Here is a 12,181-nt window from a genome sequence, read left to right as displayed (position 1 = left end):
TATGTATACACTATAGTCTACTAAGAGTGCAATGCATTATGTCTAAAAAATATATGTTTACCATAATTTACAGAATACTCTTACTAAAAAAATGTTAGAGATCATCTGAGTTTTCAGTGAATCCTAATCTTTCTGGGGGTAGCGGGGTCTGCCTTGACGCTGATGGTTGTTGACGCATCACAGTGGTGGTTGCTGAAGGCTGGGGGAGTTGCGGTAATTTCTTAAAACGAGCCAGCAATAACGTTTGCTACATTGACTGACTCTTCTTTTCACGTACAGTTTCTTGGTAGCATGCAATGCTGCTTGACAGCACTTTACCCAGAGTAGAACTTCTTTCAAAATTGGAGCCAATCCTCTCAAACCCTGCCACCACTTTATCAACCAAGTTTATATGACATTCTAAATCCTTAGTTGTCACTTCGACAATCCTCATGGCATCTTCACCAGGAGTAGATTCCATTTCAAGAAACCACTTTCTTTGCTCCTCCATAAGCAGCAACTCCTCATCTGTTCAAGTTTTATTATGAGATTGCAGCAATCCAGGCTCCATTTCTAATTCTAGTTCTCCTGCTGTTCCCAGCATGTCTGTAGTTACTTCCTCCACTGAAGTCCTGAACCCTCAGCGTCATCCATGAGATTGGAATCAGCTTCTTCCAAACTCCTGTTTATGGGGATACTTCGGCCTTTTCCCATGAATCACAAATGTTGTCAACGGCATCTAGAATGGTGAATCCTTTCCAGAAGGTTTTCAACTGACTTTGCCCAGATCCATCGGAGCAATCACTATCTATGGCAGCCATAGTCTTATGAAATGTTTTTTATTTTTTTAAAGGTTTTATTTATTTGTCAGACAGAGAGAGCACAAGCAGGGAAGCAGCAGGCAGAAGGAAAAGCAGGCTCCCCAATAAGCAAGGAGCACGGTGTGGGACTTGATCCCAGGACCCTAGGATCCTGACCTGAGCCGAAGGCAGATGCTTAACCGACTAAGCCACTGAGATGCCCCTGAAATGTATATCTTAAATAATAAGATGTGAAAGTTGAAATGACTCCTGGATCCATGGGCTGCAGAATGGCTGTTGTATTAGCAGGCATGAAAACAATTATTTCCATCCCCCCCCAGAGCTCTTGGGTGACCAGGTGCATTGTCAATTAGCAGGAATATTTCGGAAAGAAGTTTTTTTCTAAGCAGATCTCAACAGTGGGCTTAAAATATTCAGTAAACTATGTTGTAAACAGGTGGGCTGTCATCCAGGCTTTGTTGTTCTATTTATGAAACACAGGCAGAGTAGATTTAGTGTAATTCTTCAGGGCCTTAGGATAATCAGAATGATAAGTGAGCACTGGCTTCAGCTCAAAGTCACTAACTAGAGTTGGCCTATCTTTTGAAGCTTTGAGGCCAGGCAGTAACTTCTCTCTAGCTATGAATGTTCTAGACGACAACTTCTTCCATTAGAAAGCTGTTTCATCTACACTGAAAATCTAGTGTAGCCAGCTTCATGAATGACTGAGTTAGATCTTCTGGAGAACTTGCTGATTCACCTTGCACTTTTCTGTTATGGAGATGGCTTCTTTCCTTAAACTTCATGAGCCAACCTCCGTGAGCTTGGAACTTTCTTCTGCAGCTTCCTCACCTCTCCAGCCTTCACAGAATTGAAGAGAGTTAGTGCCTTGCTCGGGATTAGGCTTTGGCTGAAGGGAATGTTGTGGCTGCTTTGATCTTCTATCCAGACCACTCAGACTTTCTCCCTACAGACACAAAGCAGTTTCACTTTCTTACCATTTGTGTGTTCACTGGAGTAACACTTCTAATTTCCTTTGAGAAACTTCTCCTTTTCATTCACAACTTTGCTCACTGTTTGGCTTAAGAGGCCCAGATGTTGGCCCATCTCAGCTTTCAATGCGCCTTCCTCACTAAGCTTAATGGCTTCTAGCTTTTGATTTGAGGTAACAGACATGTGATTCTTCCTTCCACTTGAACACTTAAGAGGTCATTGTGGGGTTGTTAACTGGCCTAATTTCAATATGTTGTATCTCAGGGAATAGGGAGGCCAAACAGGAGGGAGACAAGGAAATGACTGGTCAAGGAGCAGTCAGAATACCCCCATTTACTAAGTTCACTGTCTTGGGCGGATGCAGTTTGTGGTGCCCGCAAATAATGACAGTAACATCAAAGATCACAGATCATCATAACAAATATAAAAATGAAAAAGTTTGAAATATTACAAGAATTTCCAAACTGTAATGCAGAGACATGAACTGAGCAAATGGGACAAATGGCATCGAAAGACTTGATGGATTTGCCAGAAACCTTCAATTTGTTAAAAAAGAAAAAAAAAAAAGCATTATCTGCAAAGCACCGTAAAATGAGTCATGCCCGTACCAGCACATTCACAGTTTCCTGGGCTGTGACTTGGAGAACCTAGCCTCACCCACTGTGGTGGGCCATTTAACTCAAATGTTGCTATGAGGTAGCTGTGGGATTGCTATTTCATTAGGTATTGTGACATACAGCTCAATAAAGCAAAATCCAAGATCCATCTCAAAACTGAGGGGGAAAAAAAACTGCTTTAAGCCTTCAGCACAATTGTTTTAACAGTTCCTGAAAAACACAGCCTTTCCCTAGACTGGATGAATCACATCATTTCCATTTCATGTATTCTCAGGTGTCTGTATCTCTTAGGTTCCCACAGCAGGATTTTAGTTAACTCTATTGCAATTGGTTACAGGCCTTATAATATATACGCGAAATCTAAAACACCATCCAAAATGGACACAATTGAGAGCTACTTTAGTATAAGGGCCCCATCTTATTCCTAATACCCACAATATATCTGCAAAAATACTTTTTAAAAAAATACACAAATATTTAAGAATGTACTTAAGAATGCTTAAGAAATATGCCAAACTCCATGTATTTGAGAACTAAGAGAACTCTCACATATGTACAGATACAATTCACGTAGGTTAAACAGCTCTCACTTAGTTCTTGATAATTTTTTTAATCTAACTAAAATTCTTGATTGACACACTTGTTTTATTTTTTACCTTGACCGTTAACTGTTTGCTAGTATTGATGTCATTTAATTATAAAGACATTAAACAAATATTTATATATCTAAATTATGTATTTTGATTACCAGAAAATATTCCAAGAATTTTTATTCAAATTCAAATATTCAAATATTCCAAGAATTTTTAATAAAGTGTTTTATAAAAATGTTAAATCTTTGACAGTACTTTATAACTCTTGTGTTACAGGAAAACAGGACAACTTTGCATTGCTAATACCAGATTAAGTAAATGGAAAGCTTAAATATCAACTTTACCTTTTTGGTCTTTCATCACATGTTACTTGCTGCTCAAGCAACATTATTTTATTCTGTGATAAGATACTAAAAATTTATTTACATAACCTAACAGATTATAATCCAGAAACAGATTATGGCATGATCTTTTTAAATAGAACCTTTCTAGTAGAAAAAAGTTTTTCTAATGCAGAAAGAGTCCCCTATGTTAAAAATTTGACCCAAGTTTTGAAATTAGTTTATAGTTCAATTGAAATTTATCTGTTTCATGTTACCTTGAGGTTCTGATAAGAAAAGTAAATTATATTGTCAAGACAGTATACAGGGATGCCTGGGTGGCTCAGTTGGTTAAGCAGCTGCCTTCGGCTCAGGTCATGATCCCAGCGTCCTGGGATCGAGTCCCACATCGGGCTCCTTGCTCGGCAGGGAGCCTGCTTCTCCCTCTGCCTGCCACTCTGTCTGCTTGTGCTCACTCTCACTCCTCTCTCTCTCTCTCTCTGACAAATAAATAAATAAATAAATCTTTAAAAAAAAAAAAAAAAAAGACAGTATACAAATACTTGCAATTCATTACTAAAACTTCAGTTCAAAGAATATTCACCAGACAATGACTCAGTGAAATGCTCTAAGAAAGGATTGGTGACTTTTAATATGATGTGCATTTTATTTATTTTTTTAAAGATTTATTTATTTATTAGAGAGAGAATGAGAGAGAGAGTAGGGGAAGAGGCGGGGGTGGGCAGGGGAGGTGGAGGACTGGAGCTCACGCAGACTCCCCCGAGTGTGGAGCCTGATGCCGGGCTCAATCTTACATCCCTGAGCTCATGACCTAAGTCGAAATCAAGAGTTGGATGCTCAAATGACAGAACCACCTAGGTGCCCCTGTGATGTGCATTTTAGACTATACGAGGTCCATCTTGGAACTCTAACATCTTTAGGTTGTGTGACAATATGCATTACTACCCTGATGCCCTTCTTGTTGATTACAGTCTTCCCCAGCCTTCCATGCTATTTCACTTCTAGAACATATCCAGCAGATTCTTATGTTTAAATTTGAGAAACTCTGGCTGTACAGCATACAAGATTCACTGGCAACATGCATTTCTCAAGAAAGGGAATTCTTAACTTCTGCCCCTGAAACACCCCTGCCCAAGCTCTTCCCTTAGAACACCTGCATGTATTGCTATGGAGGGATAAGTTAAACCCCACTTAACATACTTCGCGATCTTGGGAGGTTCAGGTGAGTGAATGGTAAGATTTGGAAACTTTAATTGTATTGAAGTTTGTTTCAAAGACCACTTAATCTAAATATCCTTAGACCCAGAAAAGTAAAAGTTATGTAAAATCAGAGACTCTACCAGATTTTTATAAAAAGTAATAGTGGCTAACTAATATATTTTAAAAGTCTAGTACTATATGATTTAAAAGGCAAGTCATATATTCATGTTTATAGAGAATTAAAAAATAATAACTACACAAACACAATCACCATTTACTGAATCTCTGTTATGTTCTAGACTGTACTAGATGCTTTAAGAACTTTGTCTCATTCAATTTATTCCTCACAGTAAGCCTACATTTAGGTAATACGCTCCCCACTATACAGAGACAAAAGTCAAAGTTCAAAAAGTTAAGAAGTTTGTCCAACATATATGGCTAAACCATGGGTAAAATCATCATCAGTTTGACTTTAAAATCTAGTATCTTAACCACTATGCTACAGTGTTTTCTAAATTTAAAAAAATGTATATATATATATATATGGCATTAAAAACTGTACTTTGGTCTTCTTACTCTTGGTGGGGTTTTCCTCCCCTAATTAATGATACTTTGACAAATGCAGACTATATACACAGTCATAAAGTGAATAAATTTTTCATTTAAGGAAATATCCTGCTTTGTTTTTTTAGTATATCTTTAAGTACCACTGTATAACTTGTTTTATGGATTATAAATCACTTCTTGGGTATAAACTTACTTGCCCATGTTGACTAGGGCAGGCACGACTGTTGGTAGGGTAGGGGATAGGGAGGCTTGGGAGGTTAAATGGGATTTGCTTGTGGTCGCACAGAGAGTTTTAGAGGTGAGCGTGGAAATCTGGTTTTAGAGGTGAGCGTGGAAATCTGGAAATCTGGAAATCTGACTCTCAAGTGCAACACTTTATCTTCTTGAGAGAAGGAGAGATTCAACGTAACTTCGAGAATGCCTAGCGTTTTTCCAAAGCCCCATTTAACATAATTTTTAGCTTTTAAAAAATAGGACAACATAAAACTCCTGGTGAAGGAGGCTGAGTTTACCAGGCAGTGTGGACCGTCGCTGAGTGTGTGGAAGGCGCTGCCCTCCAGAACACAGCAGGGACCTCCCCCAGGGTTTGGAGGAAGAAGGAGCTTATCTGTCCTGTGGCCTGGCATTTTATTATTGAAATTATTTCATGAGAGTCCTTCCTTTAACAATTCTTCACAAAAGTAGTAAACTTTTTTGGCTTTCTGTTCTGCTTGGCACACAGTTAATCATCTGTAACAGAAGACAGTAACATTTCCTGCTGACTTTTTCTTTTCTTCCAAAAGTTGGAACCAACCTCTAGTGCTTTATCAACCGCAGAAATAATCATTAGGTTCTCATGCAGTGAGACGCTTTATTTTATATATAAAACTGTATCCTCGTTTGTTATTTTGTGTGTTTTATAAAGAGTAGGTGTGGCCCTACTGAAGACTAGGCACCGATGCATTAATTTGTAAACTGACTGGGTGCCTACTGGTTGGCAGGCACTGTCCGTAGGTGCTTGGATACAGCAGTGAACAATACAGACAAAATTCCCTGCTGTCATCAAGCATACATTGTAGCGTGGGAAAACAGACAGTAAACATTATTACAGCAGTGGTTCTGCACCCACAGCTGTATGGGCTTCTATGAATGGGCAGAGGGGAGGACACCTAAAGTGTACAGAGACATGGATCCAATTTTCTTACTGAGTAACCTGTACTTCATTCGACTGAAGCAATCTTATTCTATCACATTTAAATAATTCATTATGAAAACCACTGCTTATTAGGTATGCAACTATGTCTAATCCTAAGACTTGAGTACTATACATAAATATGCTTTCCACACAGAAAGGTAGGTCACCGTAAAATAGAGTCATTAAGCACAAAATAAATTTGAAAGCGAGTTAACGGAACTGCAAATGAGTTAATACATGTATTAATAACAGTGATTTGTTTTTCTGGGAAACTGGGCATTAAGTAAGGCATTTTACTACTTCTTTCAAGTACATGCAATCCTGCAAATTAGCGATTATTCCCATTGTACAATAATGATACCAGTACACTTATAGACTATAAATAACTTATCTGATGTCACAGAGCTATAAGGAAAAGTCAGATCCAGTTCCAAAGACCTGTCTAATACGCTAGTCTGATTCCTTATTTTATAATCCTAAAATAACAAAAGCAAACCATTTAGTCACGCTGCAATCCATCGCCTAAATGGTTACTGGGTCCTGACATTATATGTAACATTTCTTTCCTAGATCAGTCATATGTGTTTTTATTATAAAATTTGCAAATATTGGGGCGCCTGGGTGGCTCAGGGGTTTAATCCTCTGCCTTCGGCTCGGGTCATGATCTCGGGGTCCTGGGATCGAGCCCCGCATCGGGCTCTCTGCTCAGCGGGAGCCTGCTTCCCCTTCTCTCTGTCTGCCTAGCTCTGATTTCTCTCTGTCAAATAAATAAAATCTTAAAAAAAATAAAATAAAATAAAATAAAATTTGTAAATATTACCTATGAAAATGAAGATCCATAGTATTTTATGAGAATAAATAACTTACTGAATAAGGCATCTTCATTACTCTTAAGAATTAAACTGGATAAAACAGCTACATAAAGACATTTCTAGAGAAGAAAATAAGGAGATAAAAATAACTCCAAAATGCAGTATGTAAGATTCCAGTGCCTGTGCTTTTCTCTGTAAGGCCCACGTGATTCACTGTTTATATGCCACAAAAACGAAAGCATTCTGGTGAGGAGAAATCTAAGAAAATACAGGCACTGCTTGATTAAAAAACTAAGAAACCAAGAGGCAGGCAAGAGAAGTAGGACTTTTTAAGCAGGGAAAAAAACAACACTTCCCGAATATACCCCTCTAAATAGGAAAGCAATCATTTCCCCAAATTCTCCTGATCCGGTCCAGATACAAATATTAAGAGCACTTAGAAATCATCAGGGATACCTGGCTGGCTCAGCTGGTAGAGCATATGACTTGATCTTGGGGTTGTGAGTTTGAGCCCCACATTGGGCGCAGAGATTATTTAAAAACAAACAAAGTGTCAAATATTTTAAAAGAATCAACAATAAATTATGTACCAAAATTTTCTTTGGACGGCAGCACAAATGAATGTGTAGCTTGCTACAGCCTACATACAGCACTTGAAGGAGACCGTAGGAGTTGTTAGTGCCTTCATTCTGGTTCTTTCCAAAAGAGAAAAAAGTAGGAACACGGAAAATGGAGAATAATGATAGTTTGCCTATAATTTTCACAGAAGCTGTCACATGGCTCCAGGATAAACGAAGACAGTACTCAAATCCATCATCTATAGAACATAGCAGAGCTCATTCCATTTAATTAAACTTCCCACTCCTTTTACTAAGAACATTAAAATCAGTAAGGTGTTTTTCCCCCAAGACAAAACAACTAAAAGATTTTCTGGTGTGTACTTTGGCCTGTTTTAAGCATTAAAAACTGGTTTAGAGATTGCCTGATTCCCGAATTTCCTTATTCAGAGTTTAAAAACACATGTTGAGTCCAAGAACTTACAGTCCGGCTCAGTGTCTTCCATCCTAAAATCCTTCTTTCTTGAATAGGCTGCAACATATCTGCATGACTCCCCCTCCTTGCTTTGAGTTTCTGCGCCAGGCAAACACCAAATAATCAGTGAAGGGCCCTTCTAATCGTCCTAAGTATTTGGCCTCACACAGCTTGAGGTACACTCGGGGTTGGGGGGCGGGGGCATGAGGGCAGTGAGAACCGCAACTCCCCAGCCACGGTTTTTAAACAGTAACCTTGTTCACTGAACCAAGTAAAAAGTGAGAATGGCTTCAGTTCAAAAGACCCAGTGAAGCTCAAATGGGTGTGGGCTGGGAGTAGGGGAGGCCTTCCCCGGATAAGAAATGCTTGCTAAATGCTTGCTATCAGTTCAAGCTCAGGGATTCAAACTCAGCTGGGGCCCCAACCAGGATGTACATTAAACACATCATTACAAACTTAATTGTTTTCCAAAACCATCTAAGTGTTATTTTTTTTTTCTTCACAGACTCTTCTGCCTTTTGGTTTCCTGATGTATTCAAAATGACATTGAAAACCCTGAAGATTATGGCTGATTTTGTTCCCATACCAAAAGCATCCGCAAAAGGCGATCATTTAGGATCAGTCAAGCAGAGAGACCTCTGTTCTTTTTCTCCCGTCACTGAGGACAGATATGGAGCTGCTGAAAACTGTATGAAATGAAGTTTTGCGGCTCTTTAGGAGGTTCCAAAAGACTGGCTTGGTTCAGCAAGGTTTGGAAATTCTGAAGGTCTTCCCAGAGGAGAGGAACAACCAATGAATATAAATACTGAAGTCTGAGAAATGATTTCTGGATAAATTCTGGGGACCTATACTGATTTTTTTTTTAAGCTGGTGATAAATTACATTGTAGACTTTGAACTCAACATTTTAATCATAATTTTACCTTAGTTTTATCTTTAGAATGGCTTTTGTCTAAGGGCACAGAGGGGAAACTGAGGAAAAAGAATCCTGTCAAGTCCTTGCTGGGCCGCTATACAATTTAAATGCATGGGGGCCAGAATACTTCCATTAAAACCAATTAAGTTAATGAGTTTGGGTGAGCAATTGGCCTAATCTGAAGAAAGAAATATGATTTTTAGAATAAAATAAAACCTTTAAAGCCTTTCTGAGCAGGATTTGACTTACTAAAGAAGCCAGACACATAGGATTTCTAAGCTGTCTGTGGGTCAAGCACCCACTGGACTTGGCAATCAACCTTTTAACGCCCTCAGGATGAAAGACTACTTAATAGGAGCCCGCAGAATGCCAGCTGCAGTCTGGCCCCACCTGGCATCCCCAGAGCTGCCTGAGTGCCATCTTCTTCCCCAACCAGCTGCTTACATTTTCAAAAGTAGCCTGCAGAGACAACATCTCTAGTGTTAAGTCTTCTCAACCCTGGCACTACTGATATTTTAGGCAGGGGACGGGGAGGGAGCTCTGTAGGACATTACAGGGTAGTTAGCAGGATTCTAGAACATTCTCTATGCTGATGGCACCACCACCACAGGCACCCCCACCCAGAGTTAAGATGATCAAAAAATGGCTTCAGACATAGTGAAATGTCCCTGGGAGGATAGAGGGGGGTAAAAATTACCCTTGGTTAAAAAAAAAAAAAAATCACAGCTCTAATGGCTTCAAATTGGAAAGCAAGGGCTAGTGCAATAGGGATGCTACATAGGGCATCTTCTCCTGCTGCATGTCTGTTTATTTCCCCCATGTCTTTCAACTGTTGCACTGGTGTTTTGTTTTGTTTTCCAGCAGACCTTAATGCTGCTAGAGGGATATGGGATAGATGCCACAGGAAAGGCAGGTCCATGTTCGCTACGCTGGGACTGGAAGTCATAAACCAAGCCTTACAAACTTCTCCAGGCTCATGTTTGGAACAATGGCTGGGGTACGATTAATACTCAAATACTGCCTGAATGTCTAAAGAAGTGGAGGAATTCTCCAATTCAGCCCAATCAAAGCAACCAAATTCATGAAACAGTAATAAATGCTAACCAAAGAGGTATGTAGACTTTTAGGAATTTTTGAGGTAGGTTACCAAAATGCCAACTTATTCCCCTAACCCCATAGTCATATATTTGTAAAGCTCCATTAATATTAAGACCGAGATCTTAAATTACCCGACAGCTCATTAAATAGAACAAAGACAGAAACCAGGAATGTATCAAACAAAACACAATTCCTATCAGCAAATTTAAAAAACCTGTCGTTCCCTCTCTCAATCTAGAAATTCATATTTCAGAATCAAATGTAACTAGCTCGGTTATCTGTTTCCCAGTGGATGGAAGATAAGGGGTTTTGAGGGGGCAGGAAGTTGTCATGAGGGTGTCCTCACTGGTCTATGCATGGCCTTCCAAGTCTTGACCCACAAAACCAGTCACTGACATAGCTCTGACACTCATACTTTGACCATTCTTCGAGTGCCTCTGTTTTCCTGGGATAAACTCCAGCCCCCTTGGCACGGACTTCCTGCTCTCTGTGACCCACAGCATCACCTGCTGCAGGCTCACCTGGCAGTCTCCTCTCCAGCCCTGCAGACGGCTGTGGTGAGCGGCACTTTCCTGAACTTGGCTCTCCTGGCACCATCAGTGTCGCACACGCCGCCACCACTCCTTGGAAGAACCCGTCTCCTCCCCTTATCTCCTCTCCTTAGCCTCTTCTGGCTCTACTTCCCATCAAATCCTCAGCAATGATCCAGAGAGCCTGTCCCCGCCCTCGCATCCACCCTCCTGCCCTGTGATCAGCTGCGCACGAATCTGAGATGGCCAGGTGGGAAAGAGAAGGGGTAACAGAAGAAAAATTTGCCTTCTGAAGCACAGATTCCTTCCACTGTGCCACAGGAAATAAAAATAACTCCTTAAACTCCTCATCCTTTATTATGTGCCCAAGGTTATTCTAAGGGCCTTTTACATAAGGAACTGGTCTCATCTCACAACGACCCTGTTGTCACGCCCATTTTACTAACCCTGTGTTATCTGGAGGGGAGAACAGGTGGAACCGGATTCCTAACCCTTGCAGCACGATCTAATCCCTGCACCCCATGTGGGTGGCTTCTCACTTCCGAGCACCCAGGAAGCACGAGGCCAGGGTCGCCTGATGGGAAAAAGCCGGTACCACGAGGAGAGGAGGCAGGCGGCAAAGACAGGAGATGACATTGTGTGGAGACACTGCACCACTCTTCCCCTGGGAACAACAGTTTGTAACTAAATGGTGATGCATTCATCCAGAAAAAACAGCTGAATGCTAACAAGGGAGGAAAGAGAATAAAGGGTTTTATATGACAAGTGGCTCGAGGAGACGTGGATGCCCCAGCGTGTGGAGCAGTGGCCGCCATCGGCGACACAGCCTCTCATGCTGTAGCTGCCCGGTGGCTGTCTGAGAAAGAGTGCTCCTCACCCTACACCCCAAAACTGCCTTGATGCAGGAGACCAGCCAACGGAGGAAGGCACAAATGCCAGTTCATAATTCAAATTTAAGGGAATGGAAATCACTTCTAAAATACAGGAAGTTCCAAAAAGCAATAAATACATCCTGAAACATCAAAGGGAAATTAATATTTGTTATTTATATTATAGTAGGTATAGTTTATATTACATATTATATATACTTAGTATATAGCATACTTAGTATAAAACAGGGCACAGTTTTATTTTATAATGGCACAGTTGGTGAATTATCAACTTCACAGAAGAGTTTAGGACAAATCTGAGGAATCCAGTCTTTTCCCTTTTGTTTATTTCCTCATTTTCTGTTCACTGATCCCCACTGCTTCCCTTAGAGGCCCCCGAAAACTGCTCCGGAGCAGAGACGATGATTCACCAACCTGAGTCCTTGGTCCAACCTGAGTCCCTACCATAACCCTTAACACTGCAGAGCACCTTGTCTTGATGTGGTAAAGTGTGGAAGAAGCTCACGCCCTTTAGCATTTTCTCCCTCGCCAAATGTGCTAAGTTGGCACCCTGCTTCCCCTTTGTTCTTTCCTAGTTTTCCTTCTTAACTTTTGGCTACTCACAGAAAAAAACAGTTCTTATAACATGGGAATTTTAAGC

The 12,181-nt window shown here is 40.4% G+C and overlaps 1 protein-coding gene across 4 annotated transcripts in view; it reads right to left on the bottom strand.

Moving 5' to 3' along the window:
• Positions 1–12,181, bottom strand: part of MAP7 (microtubule associated protein 7) — a gene marked incomplete at both ends in the record, with an annotated part of 168,258 nt that overhangs the window by 90,415 nt on the left and 65,662 nt on the right. The gene's annotated exons all lie outside the window — the stretch shown is intronic.

This window comes from Martes martes (assembly GCF_963455335.1).
Source record: "Martes martes genome assembly, chromosome: 6".
NCBI lineage: Eukaryota > Metazoa > Chordata > Mammalia > Carnivora > Mustelidae > Martes > Martes martes.
This window is presented reverse-complemented; position numbering and strand designations above follow the sequence as displayed.